Source organism: Glandiceps talaboti, chromosome 3 (assembly GCF_964340395.1).
Source record: "Glandiceps talaboti chromosome 3, keGlaTala1.1, whole genome shotgun sequence".
In the NCBI taxonomy this organism is placed as follows: domain Eukaryota; kingdom Metazoa; phylum Hemichordata; class Enteropneusta; family Spengelidae; genus Glandiceps; species Glandiceps talaboti.
The window spans coordinates 21254835-21273381 of record NC_135551.1 but is presented as its reverse complement, the minus strand read 5'-3'; the positions used below and the strand labels follow the sequence as shown (position 1 = coordinate 21273381).

At 35.4% G+C, this 18547-nt stretch overlaps 1 protein-coding gene across 1 annotated transcript in view; it reads left to right on the top strand.

Annotated features, from left to right (window-relative positions):
* Positions 1–18547, top strand: part of LOC144433200 (transmembrane protein 135-like) — a 117877-nt gene that overhangs the window by 28923 nt on the left and 70407 nt on the right. The window lies entirely within an intron of this gene.

Genomic DNA, 18547 nt, shown 5'->3' with positions numbered 1-18547 from the left:
TAAACGTGTTAAAACTTAATATATTTCCATACCTTGTACCATGATGTTGAGGAGAATCTTGGTAACACAGTGGGAAAATCTGATAAATTTCATGGATATATTTCCATACCATAATTTTGCTGGAGAATGATGGTAAAATAACCAGGAACTCGGGTAGATTTGATACAATTTAAAGGGGGAAGGTCTGCGACTTGTAAGTATTTTTCGTCATTTTTGTTTCCAAATAAAAGGTTACTTATATTTTACCCTTCACTGTCACTTGTTTAATGACTAGTAGTCACTGACAAAACTCCCACTGTATTAACTACTGTGATATTGTATTCTCATACTGTATGAATAAAATGACATCATTTTATTAGACTACAGTGTCGCAGCAGTTAAAGTACGGTAGGAGTTTTGCCAGTGGCTGCTGGGTTTTTGGTTTTAAGACAAGTAACAGTGAATGGTAAAATACCAGGAACTTTTTAATTGGAAACAAAAATGATAAAAATTACTAACAAGTTGCAGACTATGTCCCTTTAAAGTTTAATACCACACTACTGCCCTTGTACACAAAATAATATTAATAATGGGAACATGTTGGCCAGACTAGCGACTCAAAAACATGACTATATATAGAACACGGCACCTGTTTTCAAGTTGAGATTAATCCTGCAGAGAAAGGATCAGTGAAACAGTTTAAATCTGGAAGGCAAATAACAAAACGAGTATTGAATGGATTTGGAGAGATATCCTTGATTCTACAAACTTAAAGCAAGATCCGGTAATTATAGATAATTCAGTGTCCAGGGCTATTCCATTTAGAATACATTATCTTTTATAGATAATTCAGTGTCTGGGGGTTGTGTGTTATTTGGAGTGAGTGATAAATTGCATGATAAGTACCTGGTAATGTCCAAAGTCTACTGTAGACTCTTAATTCTTTGTGATTTATTAAGGTTCTGAAGCAGACTGAAATGAAATACAAATCGTACGCCACTTTTCCCATGTTTTATGTTGTGATGTTCTGTTTTCCGTCTGTTTTACTTTCCCTGGCGTCTGTTCCATTCAGAGCCAGCCTCTGTTCCGGCTGTACACCACTTTAAATACTCATGGTATTCCCAGTCCTTCTTAGATGTGATAAAATAAGTCAAATGGTTTAGATAACGTTTTTTTTTTTCTGCATTAAAATAGATCCATCATGTCAGTAATTTTAGGCCTGTGGGTACCAGATCTGGTTGGTCTCGTTCCTTGAAAATGTGATAAAGTAAGCAGATAGATTTTGATGATAGTTCTATTCAGTGGCATTAAAGGGGCACAGGCTGAGTTTAGACGGTTTTTATATTGGTTAGTACCAAATACAAAATACTTTACATAAAACCATGGCTAAACTAATCAAATGTAGTGTTTTAATACAACGATTAATGTAGCCATGACGTGTCACTTTTTACCAACCATCCAACTCATGTGTTGTTCATGTAATGACAGGGAATTCCTTAGATTTTTTGATACGTACCAATAATTATGTCATCAAATCTTTCAAATATTACATGTATATCTAAATACCAGGATTGAGTTATACCAGTATCAAGTAACAAATGAGTGTGCTTCAGTAAGTAGAATACATTTATGTAACACTTCGCAGGCAACAAAAATTTCGTCCAAAAACCGTCTAAACTCAGCCTGTGCCCCTTTAATCCATCCATGTCAGCAAATTGTCATTTTTTCCAAGATCAGTGTCCTTTTGTGACCTAGCAAGTAACCATGGTGATCACGTCAATATTTAGACAGTCTATGAGAAACATCCTGTACATAAACAATTTCTTTTTTATAATTTTCTTTTTTTATTTTTAAGTTATTTTAGTTTCTATTAATGTGTGCATCTTATGACTGAGTTGTACATTTTTATACGTCATCATTTTTTGTGTGTCAGAATTAAAGTGGGTTTTGGACTGTTGGTTCTGAATTCAATAAGCTAACAACCCCCCACGCCAGCACCCCAACGATAAACCAAACAAACAAACAAACAAACCCCCTCTCACAAAAGAAACAACAGCAACTTAAACAGATCGAAGTCGTAAACGATATCATAAGAAAAAAAATTGGTAAAAGAACTTGAAACATGTAGATATTCTAAAAAAGAAACCAAACCAGGAATCATGTATATGCATACTGAATCACAAATATGGCACTTGACGAATGAAAGAAAATAGTCATTCTAAAGACACTTGTAAAAATGTTCCAATTAGGGAAAGAAAAAAAACGATTTTGTAGCACTTTAACGCTAGACAAGTTCCATTTCCAATCTACCTACGAGAGCATTCCTGGGAAGGGGGAAGATTGCACTCAGCATTTAAAAAGTGTCACTTGAAAATTAATGATGGAAAAGAATTTGTGATCAACAGTATTGGAATATCTTGTTAATTCTTTCTCAGGTTCTTTTCCTAATTTCACAAGGAGATTTCTCCTTATATTATGGCCATTCTACAAATGATTGCCCTTTGGGGTCATTGCAAACAATCATGTATGTCAATTGGAATCAAATGAAATAGTGTTCGGTAGAACGTAAGGTACAACGAAACTCTGCTGACTCTGTAATTTATTTCATTTAATATCAGAGGGCATGTTATTGCTACTGCAGTATATCAATACATTGTATTTCATTCAAAGACCCACCGTGCTTGTTCTGGTTTACTCGGCTTCCAGAATAATTCAATAAAAGTTATTTACGGTTTATTTTTTTCAAAAATACACACTCTGAGACACTGTATCTATAAATCAATGCTGTAACTCATACAATGGGGTATTCATACTACTGAGGAAACCAAGCTATCGGTGTCCTAAGATAGACACAAACTTAAACTATTTATCATTGTTTGATGTGGTAGAGTGATAGTGGTGCCTCTCCATTGTGGATATAATCACCCTGTAATCAAGATAGTGTAAACACAGGTAGTCACCAAAAATGTATACTTGAACTATCATTTTTTGATGGGGTAGATTATGTAAGTCAGTAAAAGTGGTGCCTGTATTGTGTGGATATAATCACCCTGTAATCAATGTATTGTAAACATTGAACGTGACCAAAAATATACACTGTAAGATCATGGAAGTCATCAGAAATGCAACCCTACCTTGAGTACAAATACAAACCAACATCCATTCCTAGCAATATGTCATGAACAATACAAGTAGTTTTACTTCAAAAGTGTCTATCTTTGATTAGTGGAAAACTTAGTTTCTGCTGTTGTGTCTGTGAGTAGAATACATGTATCTGCTAACAAGATATAGCTAATATGATGTAGGCTTAGTGTTTCACCCGTGTAACAGTACCCGCAGACAACTTCTAATGCAAAAGAAACAATTACATATATGCCGTGCACAGTGGGGATGTAAAGTTGAAATGTTGATTATCAGTTAAAAAATAAACAATTGCAGCCATTAAAATCATCAAGTCCATGTGTAATGATTTCAATAGAAACCTCTTTTTACTGCACTGTGAAAAGAATAGCAATGCTTATCAGTGTTCAATATGATTGGGCAATGGATCCTGTTGTGTTTATTGTGTCTCTGTTATTGTTAGTCTAAAGTAGTGTCTATCTTTGTGTCAAAAACAAATGTCCCATGAATAGTGAGATCCTGTAAAAAATTCAATCTCGGCTGTCATTGATTCATTAATATTAATAACCCATAAATATAAAAAAAAAAACATATTTAGAAATGTTTCATTTTGTTTGACAAAGTAAATTTCAATAGAGACATCATACATCGTAATCGTATTGTGTCAGCGTGCATCATCACAGTTTATCATTAAGTTCCTCACAGGTGATCTACATGTGCATGTTTTGGCATAATGGCCTCCTTGTTTCAAGTTTGCCATCAAAATCCACTGAGAACTAGTATTAAATATACAATGTACTTGTAATTTGCAATAGCAATGTGCGATCTACTACCGCTATGACCACTACAATCTTAAATTGTATGTTTGAAATACTTGTGTGGTAAAGCAGTATTTATAAAACATTGCGTTGCCATCATGTCGGCCCACACATAGCTCCTCAGCGACTACTTGAAGTCACATTTGAAATTACATTGTATTTCAAAGGGTGTGTTAAAAATAGACTTTTCACTGTAAACACTAAAAAATGTAACACTGAATCAAGTTCTTACATCATAGCTTAAAATAGCTTATTTTGACGCATGTAGAACAGGCACTACAACGGAAGTCACATGATGGCCGCGGGACTGGCAGAAGTCCTAAGCCTCTATTCATTTTCATATGTTAACTTTATAAGAAGGGAATATTAACCAAGTAATCGTGGAGAACTGAGGCCATACCTTCACTAAATTCTTCAAATGTGTCACTGGAAAATATATCTTAACTTACCTGCTTTTGTCAAGACGCTGACAAGAATCCATCTCAAGATGTCGTTTTGTTCTCATAAGGTGTTCTTGATCTTTCTTTTACCAGATATTGACCTTGCATTAAAGATATATCCCTAGCAACTATGACCATAGCCATAGCAACAGCCTGGTTTGTTCAAGGATTTGGCATGATAGTAGTTCTCTTTTTATAGAATATGCCAAGACTGATAGAAATATGTACTCACTATTGGAGTGCGTAAACAATTACAAAGACCTATACATTTATAAAGGCTAGTGAACATATGTAAAGAGTTCAGCTCTACATTGTAATAACCCTTTCATTCCTAGAGGCGACATTGGAATAAATAGAAACTTGATTATAAGAACATTTTCTAAAATTTAAGAATATTACTTCATTGGGAAGTAATATTTCTTGAATTCTGATCTAAAATAAAGTTGATCTTTTTCCAAAAGTTATAGAGAAACAAGAATTTTTGTTCAAAAATTTTGGCGGGAAAGTTTCTAGTCCTGAAAGGGATAAAAGCCACACTCATACTTTTCAGTTTTTTAAACCTCTAAAGAGGCTCCATTGTTCTCCCTACTGTACAGATCGATTCATTGTGCTGCCAGCGTTTTTCATTGACATTTATGCCATAGAATGATATATTATGGTTTGGAAAATGATAGTCAGTACAAATTATGTCCATACTTACCTTCAAATGATAATAAAATTAATGCTGCATCAAAAAATAGGCAAGTTTTTTTATCAAAAGATATGTCTTTAGTCAACTTTGATGAGAACACATTGCATAGAGTATCCCACAATTCTCTCTGATTTGTACTTTTCATCTCAGTATGTGTACATTAACTCCTTGAATTCACACAATTTGTGAAATTATTTTTGACATTTTTGAAACATTTTTAAATTGCTGCGTATGTGTGTTTGAATACTCATTTTCATCGTAATGAATGTGGGCAAATTTCACTTGTGTACATGATTTACTGGGTTTTGTGAAATTGTTTTTAGATTTGTTTCAAAATGACATTTTCAAAACATCTCCAAAAATGTAGAATTGTCACTGATGAGTTTTTTTGAATACCCATTTTCATCGTAATGAATTTGGGCAGCTTTCACCAATATTTTTACTGGGAAGTTCCTTGAATTTTTCCAAAATGTAGAATCATCACTGATGAGTTTCTAAATACCTATTTTCAACGTAATGAATTTGGGCAGATTGCACTGATGTACTGGGTTTTGTGAAAACCTATCTTGACTTTTCCAAAGCGTAGAAATGTCACTGATGAGTTTCTGAATACTCATTCTCATCGTAATGAATTGGGGCAAAGTTCACTGGCGTACATGTAACATGATGGATTTAGTGAAAACGTTTTGACATTTTCGAAATGTTACATAGAAAATTCTACTGATGAGTTTCTCATTACCCATTTTCATCATTCCAGAATATTGAAAATTTACTAGTATTATAGTAGCAGTGACAGTGGTACATTTAACCACTATATACTGATGAGTTCAGAACATACAATGCATTGCAGGTTCCTGTTCACTGGCTCTGTCAATGAGAAACAGCCCAGACTACACTTCAAGATAGCAAGATTGAATGAATGCAGTTTCTTGCAACATTTTGTCTAAATGAAATGAACATGATGCAGAGATCAAAAGAAGACATTAAAACATTAGCACTCACATGCAGTATCTGTAAATGGTTTAATGCATTCATTACTGTTGGTGGCTGAATGGTTAGCTCGTATGCCTCTTACCTCTGCAGCCTGGGTTCAAACCTGCCAGTTGTCGGCTGGGTTTGACTAAATTTACCACACTGTAAGTAAGAAGAGTGTCGTTCAGTTGACTCTACCGTACAACGCAGGTTTTCCCCGGGTACTCCGGTTTCCTCCTGCACTAACACTGAACCAAAGGAGCCTATAAATGGGACTAGCTTCCGTTGGTTATGCAATAAATAATATAAAAAAAAACTTATACGAAAAGTAGCAAGATATTGGGACCCATCTTAAGTGTGGCATGTACAGATCCTTACTGGTTGATGGATGGTGTGAGCAAACAGTGTCAGTGAACAGTAACCTGCAGTGCGCTGTACATGATGGAAACTGTAGGTTTATTTTATCTCACTGATTTGAGAATGAAAATATAACAAGGGATGAAATTTGAAAGTCAGCTATCAAAGCTATTCAGGGACGATCTTTCACTGTAAAACTTGGTTTTTACAATTATTACCAATATTGGCAAATTTAGTTCCACACGTTCCATGATTATGAACAATTATAAGTGTATTAGAATGTATACAGTTGACTTTCCTAGTTTTGATTACAACAACAACAACAACAACAACAACAACAACAACAACAACACCAACATCAACATCACCACCACCACCACCACCAACAACAACAACAACAACAACAACAACAATAATAATAAAAAAAAGAAACAAAATAATGTATTGAGTTGAGAATAGCACAACAACAACAAAACCAACTACAACAACAATGACGATGACAACGATGACGACAACGACGATGACGACGAAGAAACAATAAAATGCATAGGACTAACAGAAGACTTTCCTTGTTGTACATATTCAACTCTGGTATAGCAAAAGGTTCATTGATGATTGAAAATGAGTGAAACTGAGTTGATGATCTCTCGCCGCAGGATTTTGTAAGAAACAGAAGGTAGATCCAAGAAAAGGATGATGAATAATTTGGAGAGTGTCAAATATTCAGATTCAGCGAGTTTCTTCTACGAATTACCATAATGCCTTGAATCCAAACGAGACTCACAGGAACAGTTATTATTTCAACTTATAAATCTTGAATAAACATTCACAACTCAAGCTGATTTAGATGGAGACTGTTACTTGATAGGTACATGTAATACATACACGTAGTTTTGTAGTGTCGCATCTTAGTCTTGACTAGTCATGTAAGGTGTATCATACTCAGAGTAATCCGACGAGAAAAGCTGTGGAAGCGTTTTTTTTTCTCTTTCCTTCTGTTTTCTTCTTCATATTAGTTTGAGACGGCAGTTTTAAGTCCGATGTTGCCTCAAGTAGCTTTATAAGATAGTTGATGTCTTTGAAAAAATGTAGGTTTTGCAGTGGTTTCCATGGCAACGCATGGTAGGTTTCCAGCGCTGAGTAAAGTGTAAAGCTAATTTTCAATGTATCATGACTATTCCGAGTTTTAAGATTTGCTGTACAGTTTCAAGTTGTTATGGGCCATGTATTTCGTGTGACTATTGAGTACTGTGGTGTATTTCATGTTGCCAATGTGTATATACATTATTATAGCATCTTGTTTATTTCGTAAGGATGAAGAAGACATTTTTTTTCGTACATTTCATAAAAAAGGAGGCTTTTATATCATTCATAAGGTGGTATTCCAGTATTTTCAACGTGGAAATGGGTGCATATTTTGTGAATGTGAGTCAATTACTTTTGTGTATCTCATGTATATCCAAATAACTAGCAATCATGAGATGCTGTTTTATGTGTATGAAACTCATCTAAGGTCAGAGGTCAAACAAGCAAACACTGGTAGCATGAGGGACATATGAACATTTACTTGCCACGAGATACAGATTAGACACATATGATATGTAAGATTTTCAAGGAGTGCAAAATGTTGAACTGCATTTGCAGTTTTAGTGCCCACTGGCATTTCTTATTTTGATCAAGTTCAATAGCAAATGATAAGTTCTTACAGCTGCATGCAAAGATGAGTTAGGTTTGAACTGTAGTCAGTGACCAATTTGTGTTTCCCACAGTACAGCATTTGGTGAAGTAGTGTATCCTTCATGGAGCAGATAGTTTGAAACCCTAGTCAGTGACTGCTCTATATTTCCTGCAGTGCAGCACTGGATGAGCTAGCATATACATGGAATAAATAATTTAAAACCCTAGTCAGTGAGTGTGCTGTATTTCCCACAGTGCAACACTGGATGAGCTAGCATGTAGTTCATGGAATGAATAGTTTGAAACCCTAGTCAGTGAGTGCATTAAATTTCCCACAGGGCAGCACATGTCAAGCTAGCATAATGTATACTTCATAGAATGAACAGTTTGAAACCCTAGTCAGTGAGTGCTCTACATTTCCCACAGTACAGCACATGATGAGCTAGCATTAAGAGTTAACTCCACACTCAGCAAGATAGTGTAGAGATAGTTTGAAACCATTGGTAAATTGTTGTTACTCCCATAATGCAACACTCAGGAAGAAAGTACATTGTACTCTCCATTGAAATCCTATTAATCCAGTGAGTGTGTGTTGCAGCACAACACGCTGGTTTGTGAAAAAAACGATACATTAGATACATTGTATCTCATTCTCAGTGATGTTAGATACGTTGTTTCATTCTCAGTGACTTTAGTTACATTGTGTATCTCATTCTTAGTGTCTTTAGGTACATTGTATTTCATTCTCAGTGATGTTAGATATATATTGTATCTCATTCTCAGTGACTTTAGTTACATTGTGTCTTATTCTTGGTGACTTTAGATACATTGTATCACTGTGGGAATACAAATCCACATCACTCACAAGTCAGATTAGACCAGGAAAAGTGATACAGTATATCATTTTTGCATACAATGTATCATTTTGCTTGTGTCTATGTTATCAGTGTCTCTCGTTTGACTGCAAATCATTCCAACATTCGGTACTGAAGATGTAAAAACATTGCCTTTTGTGTGTAACTTACTTTCACCATAAGCCACCGTTCCTCACTGTAAAAATCAAGTGATCGGTTTTCCCACATGCAACACTCGACGTATAGGATTACTGAAAGCACTCCACAGTTTTACCACAAAACTGTTAGAGTAATCCATAATACCTATTATGACGGGGTTACGATATATCAACAAAATGTTGCCCTTTTTTGTATCTACGGTATATGATAATTGATGTGAGGTAGTAAAAAAACAGACTGCATCACTCAACACCAGCGGATAATCGATTCATATATCACAACTCATCTATCAATGCATTATTTAAGACTTTAAATATATATGAACAAAACGCATACATTTTGCCAAGTTTAGTCCCCATATGTCATTATTTCATGTAAAAGTTGAAGAATCAGTTCAAAGGATTGCGCTTGTACTTTTTGATGGTGCAATCTGTGACAAACACATGTTGTCTACTTAATGGATGGCAAGTAGGTAGTGTTACGCACACACTCACTCACCATCCATGTCACATTCACATGCACCCGATTACATGTACATGCAGTCCGTACAATTGTACATTTGTACATACATCATACATTCAAAATATAACACTTCACGAGTCTAGCTTAATGAATTACATGCAATCTGTCGACTGTACACACAAATTAAAACTCTTTTACCCGAAACAGACCGTCATCTGGAATTGTAGAAATCTAAATTACATGGCTACTTTTCTTAATCTGGCCAACAAAATATCGTACAACCAATGCAAGGTTTTCTTTGTGTGTGAGATATATAGTATACTACTATGTTACATGTATTACATTGTTACTCAGTCAATGATGCGACCTATATATTTAAAGATAATTTAGTAATTCATTAATTACATAGAAAATGTAATGATGTCAGTAAAATATTTTTGTCTGACCAGATGATGAAATATAGGAATTTTTTAAAGGATTTTTTATCTGTTGTACTGATTTTACCATAGATATCTTTTCGGAAGTATTTTATCCAATCACTGACTAGGTAATCTTCCGTCGTCCATCAATACAAGTAGAGGTGAATATTTGAAGTACACATTGTCTCACAGACACTGTTCATATATATGTGTGTAATTGCAAATGCAGGGATGTAGCTAAGGGCCAGTAGCTGGCAAGAACAACCGGCTAATCCACAATTTTTCACCAGCTGCTTTTTAAGGAATTTGTGTAAAAATTCGGTTTCAACCACAGTATATGAATTGTTGGGCAGATATACCGGACTCACCCCCTCATAGGCATTACTGTTTACTTTTCGAATTTTACCTGCTACTTTTAAAATTAGCCACAAAATATCAATATGTCAAGATAATAAGTTTTATTTTGTGTTTGTTTTTACCTGTTCATCAAAGTTTTGTGCTGGTTGTAAGGAAAACAATGCAAAATGGATATGTAACACTTTTTATGTGACTGCAGGATAGAGACCATTTTGTTATCAAACTAGGGAGTTGAGGTAGTAGTAGTTAAGGAAGCATAATAGGAATTGACTCCCTAATTGAATGGTATTTTTTAATCCTGCATCATCATGTATGAACACTTTTTTGTGTTATGATTACGAAATGGAACTTTTTTGTGTCGTAAACGATCAGATCATACAATGTCACACAAGCTCAATACAGTGCTGGGTTTCCTGTTAATATTTTAATGTGTTCTAAGCCAGATCTATCAGTTAGACATAGTATATTTTACGGGCGTTGCATGACACAAGGTTGACAAAAATGATGTTCCTACGTTTATTATGTACAGGAAATACGGATAAGTTAAAATCAGCGTCACATTTATTCTTCGTTAATCGGTGAAACACCCCAGTAGACAGTATAACTAGATATAGAGCTACAATATGTAATCATAATGTCTAATCAACACAATGTGTCACATTGTGTGCCTCTAAAGTTATTACTAGTAATAGTTATCATGAATAAATAATCATTGAAAAAAATATCTGTATTGTCTGATAGTGGGTAATTTGTCTTGCCCGGGTGCACATCTTGATAAAATGATAAATTGGATGTAGACAACATTGGAAAAACTAACTAAATGAATAATTCATATATATATATATATATATATATATATAATATGATGTCTGTATGATTATAAAGATGAGATACATGTACACAGTGAAAGTATTACAGCCATGCACACAGCCTGCCACAGCACTGCTGCCATGGCAGCTAAGAGGGTTCGGTATAGTTTCACAGTAAGACTGTGGATCTATACTCAAGGAATGTTATTGAACAAAAGCTGAGATTGACAGTACCCGTGGTGCGCAATCTCAGGGCAAAGAATTGACAGCATCTTTGGGGCTATGTGACTTGTGGTTTGCATATAGATAGCAGAATTGCCAGAGGGTCTAGCAGTGAGACTAGGGTCAGGATTGCTGCAGGACTAACATTCGGGACTGCTGGACTGGAATTCTGAACTGATTGAGTGATATTCAGGACTGCAGAACTCCTGCCCTGCACTGCCACAGGACTGCTTATCTACAGTCCAGTTGTAATCATCATCATCATCATCATCATCATCATCATCATCATCATCATCAGCATTATCACCATCACCATCACCATCACCACCACCACACCACCACCACCATCATTATTATCACCACCACCACCACAACCACCACCATTATCATTATCACCATCACCACCACCACCACCACCACCACACCACCACTCATCATCATCATCACCAACAACACCAACACAACCACAACACAATCACCAACCCCATCACCAACACCAACGCTAACACCAACACCACCACCACCACCACCACCACCACCAACAACAACAACAACAACAACAACAACAACAACAACAACAACAAATATTATCTCATGTAAATTTAACTGAATTATTTACAGTGTTGTGATTCAAATATTACATCACCCTACATCAGTATCAGTTTTTAGGACATAATACCTATAATGTATATTCTCTAAGTATTTAGGTCAGATAGGTCTCCTTCTTCATACTTCTACACTACACATCTACTCCTACACAAAGACATAAACATGACTTTAAAGTAGTTACAAATGGAAATATTCACTCAGTCTATGCTAGCTATTACCTTGATTGATGTTATGCCCATTTATTTAAGGGAGAAAAGTCAATATAGCCAAAATAACAAATATTGTTAAGAAAAACAATAATATGTTGTGTAAACAGAAACTAGAGTATAGCAAACATTTAAGTTTGGTAAAACCAACAATGTCATGGCGGTGATGAGAGTGGACACAGACAATTAAAACAACAATAGTTCCCAATGGTGCTTAGGATCATCAGATATGAAGTGTTTTTCCAGTTGTGGTAATCGTTATCTAAGAGTTTTCCTATCATTCCACAATACCGTAAGGAAACATCTGGAATTATGGTGGGTAGTTATGGAAATTCCCAGTGGTTTACATATGTGTGAGTTTGATGTTTGTAGTAGATGAGGGCTGAGTAGAAGAAGAAGTATAGAGAGAAGATGGGGTATGGTTTGGTATGGCAAGGTGTGTTGTATTGGTATGGGGAGGGAGAAGGTATGGTATGGTACATGTATGGGAAGGGGTGGGGTATTGTATGACGAATAGGGATGGGATGTGGTATGGGGAGGATGTGTTATGGTATGAGGAAGGGGAGGGGATGGGGATGGAAGAAGCATGTACCTTTAATGTTTCTTGAACTTGACATGTACATAGTACATTGCCCTACATGTATATCACATTGTTATTGATTGCGTATTGTATTGTTTACATTGTATCTGTGTGGTATGACATATTAAATTGCACTGGTGAGTTGTACTGATGTACTTATTGTATTGTGTTATTTGCTATTGTTGTGTATTATGTTGTGTTGTGTTGTGTTGTGTTGTGTTGTGTTGCGTTGTGTTGTATTGCGTTGTGTTGTGTTGTGTTGTATCGTACTGCATTGTATTGTGTTGTATTGGTATTGTATTGTATTATATTGTATTGTGTTGTTTATTGTACTATAATTGTATTGTGTTGTATTGTGTAGTATTGTATTGTGTTGTGTTGCATAGGTATTGTATTGTGTTGTATTGTATTGTATTGTGTTGTGTTGTATTGTTATTGTTTATTTTACTATAATTGTATAGTATTATTACTGTTTGGAGTTGTAATCTGTTTTGTTTGGCAAGGTTTTGTTTTGTTTTGTCTCGTCTTGTCTCATCTTGTCTTGTCTTGTTTTCTTTCATTTTTATCCTCTTCAGTTATCATATAAATCCCATGCTAATGTTTATGTCATTAAATTATCAAACTTTTCTCAAGTTCAAGTTCAAATCCACACATCACAAAGTCCCCCATTATAAAATTACCTTTTGTCAAAACCTAAAAAAAATGGATGTATTAATTATTTTACATGATGCATACTGCCATCATCATCAGCTGTCATTGCCTGTGTTGACATAGGCACACAGATAGTATATGGATATATCACAGGCCAAACTTCCTCCAGTGGGAGCATTATATCAACATGTAAGCTGACAGAGTTAGAAAGCCATTGATTTATGATATCTTCCTTCGCCTTAGCTGACCTCGCTAGACTTGCTATGTGTGGTGTAAACACATCAGACAAACCAAGTGGAACCAAGGAGCTCTGCTTTGCCATATAGAGTGAGGGTTGAACTTGGAATGACCTCTGACCTTTGATCTGCATGATATAATATTCAGATTCCTGACAGAGATTGAAAAAAGTGTCACTCCTATATATATATATGTAGTGGGATGGATGGTTACCCAACCATGGCCAACAATCGAAAAAAATGTGTGTATGTGTATGTGCTGCATGAACATTCATTCAGTATACTTTTTTGTTTGTTAAAACATGCTTCTTTTTGGTGTGAAAAGCTGTGTTTTCTGGTTTATAAATGTAGAATTCTAAACATGCACAAGAGGGTATATGTTTACTTTTAACTTTGAAACAGTTTTACCAAAATTAAAATACATGCAATTCGTTGACCGAGTCCATAGAAATAAATATTCTGATAAAGCTTAAAATGAAATGGATGCGAAATTTTCAATTTTTTGGTGATGTCTCATCAGCATTTTCAGGGATATCTTACAATGGGCTGTTGTCACTTCTGATGAGTTCAAAGCATGACGTACCAAGTGCCTTGTAGTTAATGTGTATATAGCTTTTAATGCTGTTTGGAAATTCAGACAATTTTTGTTTTAAATCTAAAACAATGAATTTTTTTTTCTCACAGATTTGAAAGTATGTTGATGCAAAATAGATAGGGGAACACCAAATTTTGGTGTGTCATTAGAAATTATGTGCTTCAGTGGCACGTCAAATTGGCTTAGAGGGCACACTGACCGACATACATGTAGTACTATGGAATTGTCATTGTCAAGGGCTTGCCCAGACAGTCCACATTCTATCCCGGAGTCACTCAGACATGTATACATGTAACAATGCATATCATTTATGGGCTGTGTGAGAGTATTGTTCCGGACTAAATTAATCAAGGAGTAACCCCTCCCCCCCACCACCACCAAAAAAGAAGAAAATAATGCACTCTTTTTTGTGAGTGAACATTCACTGAAGTAAAACCAAATCTTTTTGTTCTGTTTCTCTTTTCATCATGGCTGACATATTACATCAAACAAACTAAACATGTACTTCTCCCCCATAAAAGGTAATTTATAGACTTGGAAGGTTTTTATGGTGTGTTGACTTTAGTAGCATTTTATATCTGTACCAAACTGCATTTACGCAATTTTTAATGAATCTTCAGACTTTCAGACTGTCTGATTTATCCAGGGTTTACAAATGTGTATTCTCCAGGAAAACTCATTCTGGAAATGTGAACCACTCCTTGAAAGTCCTGGAGGAAAAAAAATGTATTTTACAGATGGAAGGTAAAGCCGTTATTTGAAACTTGAAAGTGAATTTTCCGTCATGTTAAGTTAAATGAAAGTAAATTGATGAAATGTCCCGGAATTTCAAACCACTCCTTGGAACTCCTGGAAAAAAAAAATTGTGTTTTACACATGGAAGTGCCTTAATAATGAAGCTTTTGTTTAAAAAGTGAATTTTCCTTCATGTCAAGTCAAATCAAAGTCTTTCGATGAAGTGTACTGTAACAGTGTAACAAAATACTATTATGGGTGGGATAATCACGTTAATGTACCCAAAGAACTCCAGGAAAATAACTTGAAAGTGTACATTGAATTGATTTTAAGTATTACCTCGGATACTAATTAATCATTGAAAGTAGGATAACAGGTACAATGCACATTGTAGTGACAATTACTAAATGTAATTACTGATTTACAAGAATGAATGTTCATGGACCTTCGGTTCAAAATATCGTATGAAAATTTCAACTCACAGTGTCGAAAAAATTTTGGAAGAAAAGTTCACATTTTTGTTGATGTCTTGTCAGCATCATCTGGGATGTACTACATGTGATAATAGACCGTTGTCAAAACTTCTTTGGTAGAGAATCCGAAATTTTAGCTGCACTCTTGTCAGCATCTTCAGGGGTGTGGTGTAATTCAACAGGGTGTTATCAGGCTCCAGTGTGGAAGGCAGAGTATTTTTTTGTGTGTGTTTTTGTTGAGTGAGGTTTTGGATTCACTTCCAAACAATTTTTGACTCTGTGAGTAGAAATTTTCATTTGATATCGATTATTGATAGTAATAGTAAATGTAAATTTTGTGAGCGCATTGAGTTAATATAGAGCTTTGCCAAACCTGTTCTCGGATGAAATGTACATGGCATACTGCGAAATGAACAAAACACTAATTCTCCGAGTAATCTTACTAAAAGTGAATATACTGTTTGCATTGTGTTTGACATAGTACTTTACATGTTATTGAATACTAAAAACACAGAAGTCTGATACCATAAAAATGACAGCAAACAGAGCATAAATCACATATTTTTGGATTGAGCACCCCAGTTACAAAGGATGCATATGGCACAGTATGAATTTAGGGTTCCCTAGACTTTTCTATTTTCCTGGTGTACCAGTATATTTGAGTGCATCTCAGGTATTGAGTTTCTGATATCACTCTCCGAAGTCTAGTGCATTTGCTGCTCTGTTGGCCATGCACCAACTGTCACATTAGTTCTGCCTCTAAATTGATTTCACGCATGTGTGACTTTACAATTATCAAGTCACCAGGCTCCAGTGTGGAAGGCGGAGTATTTTTTTCTTTGATAAATTTGGTGTGGATTGCAGTCCTCCGATTATTGATAGTGTGAAGAGTTGTGTAGAACATGTGTCAGTGTGTGTTTTTGTTGAGTGAGGTTGTTTATCAAGGAACAGTCTCTGTAATGGGAGATTCTAAGCACCCATCATGTCATGTCTATCTATGTATATAAGTGTCTTTCCCAGCGATATGTCAGATGTACACAATGTGGTAAATGTCACTTCGTCTTTCTCACATACCAATTTGAAAGCTACATTATATCCTACATGTATTGGGTCCCACCCAAAAAAAAAATTAAAAAAAAAAAAAAAAATTCAGAGGCCATGGAAAAGTTTTAGACAAAATGAAGTTATGGTTTGAAAATTTCAATTTTTAGAATTTATTTGCAATAAAATTCTTCACACCAACATTTTTATTATTCATGATTTAATAGTGCTGATGGATACTGTTCTGAGGGGCTGTACTATAGTATAGGAATGGTTTCCGTCTGTCGGTCGGTCGGTTCTGATGCAGGGAGTTAGGGATAGGTTATAGTTAGGGTTAAACCCCACCCCATCCCCACTTTGACATTGAATTGCCAGTGTTCCATACTCACTGCAATAGATGAAGTGCTGCAAAAACACATAAAACATCATTTTTTAGATCTTAAATTGTAACCGAGACATAAGGCGATACAAACTTCCAGACACCCATGACGACTTATTAGGCTCACATGTCCATAAGGTCACATGTTTTGAATTGTGAGTCAATCTGTTGACAAAGATTGAAGTATGGTACACACATACATGTATACACACAGACACGTATAGATACACATACAGATACCCACACACATGTATTCACATATGCAGACACACATACATGCATAGATACACATTCAGTCACACACAATATGTATTCACACAGACTCACATACATGTACATGTATATAGATAGATACATACATACATACCCCCCCACACACACATACATGTACATACATACATACATACATACATACATACATACATACATACATACATACAAAGACACACACACATACATATTCACACATACATACATACATACATACATACATACATACATACATACATACATACAAAGACACACACATACATATTCACACATACATACATACATATGTACGTACGTACGTACGTACGTACGTACGTGCGTGCATGCATGCATGCATGCATACATACATACATACATACATACATACATACATACATACACCCACACACGTATATACAGACACACATAGATACACATACATACATACATACATACATACATACATACATACACCCACACACATACATGTACATACACAGACACACACACACACACACACACACAGACACACACAGACATAGATACACATACAGACATCCACAAACATACACATACATAATCATTTTCTAACCCATGACTTTTGGCTATAAGCCACAAATAGCCATATTATGAAAGTGACTAAACTTCCAATTTTGCCATTTACAAAGTAATGGGTAGTTGATAAAGATTGATTTTAATGGACTTAGTAAACGAAGCACTATAGCTACAAACAGTCTAGACATACCGAGTTTTCCTAATGTCCAGCTTATAAGATAATGATTTTATAATAAAGATGAATGCACGGTTTGAGCTGAACAAGCTGATGTTAGACAACTTGTAAGACTAGTATGGCGCTAAACTCAATAACAACTCTGTACTCTCTCAATATACAACTGTACATACAGAAAACAGTTTGTTTTTCATTGTCTATTTTTACAAATCTTGTGTCGGCTGGGGATAGTTATTTAAAAGGGGACTTAAAGTGTATGTGGAACTGCCGTATATGCATTTAGAATGTTTTATGACCAATTTGAGTTGTGTTGTGGTGTGTTTTGTTGTGTTGTGTTGTGTTATGTTGGTTTTGTTCTCACAACTGAACTGTTTCAGTAGTATTGTAGGTATAGTGGAATGTGTGAAATTTGTGTGTGTGTGTGTGTGTGTGTGTGTGTGTGTGTGTGTATGAATATGCGTGTGTGTATGTGTGTGTGCATGCATGTGTGTGGGCATGCATGTGTATGTATGTGTGTGCATGTGTGTATATGTGTGTGTGAATGTGTGTGTGTGAATGTGCATGCGTGTGTGTGTGTGTGTGTGTGTGTGTGTGTGTGTGTGTGTGTGTGTGTGTGTGTGTGTGTGTGTGTGCACGAGCGTAAATGACTAAAACTTAGTCAAATACCACCAAACCAATGGTATTTAGTGAGGATATTACTTAGTTGTAGGTGGAAAATATCCAAATA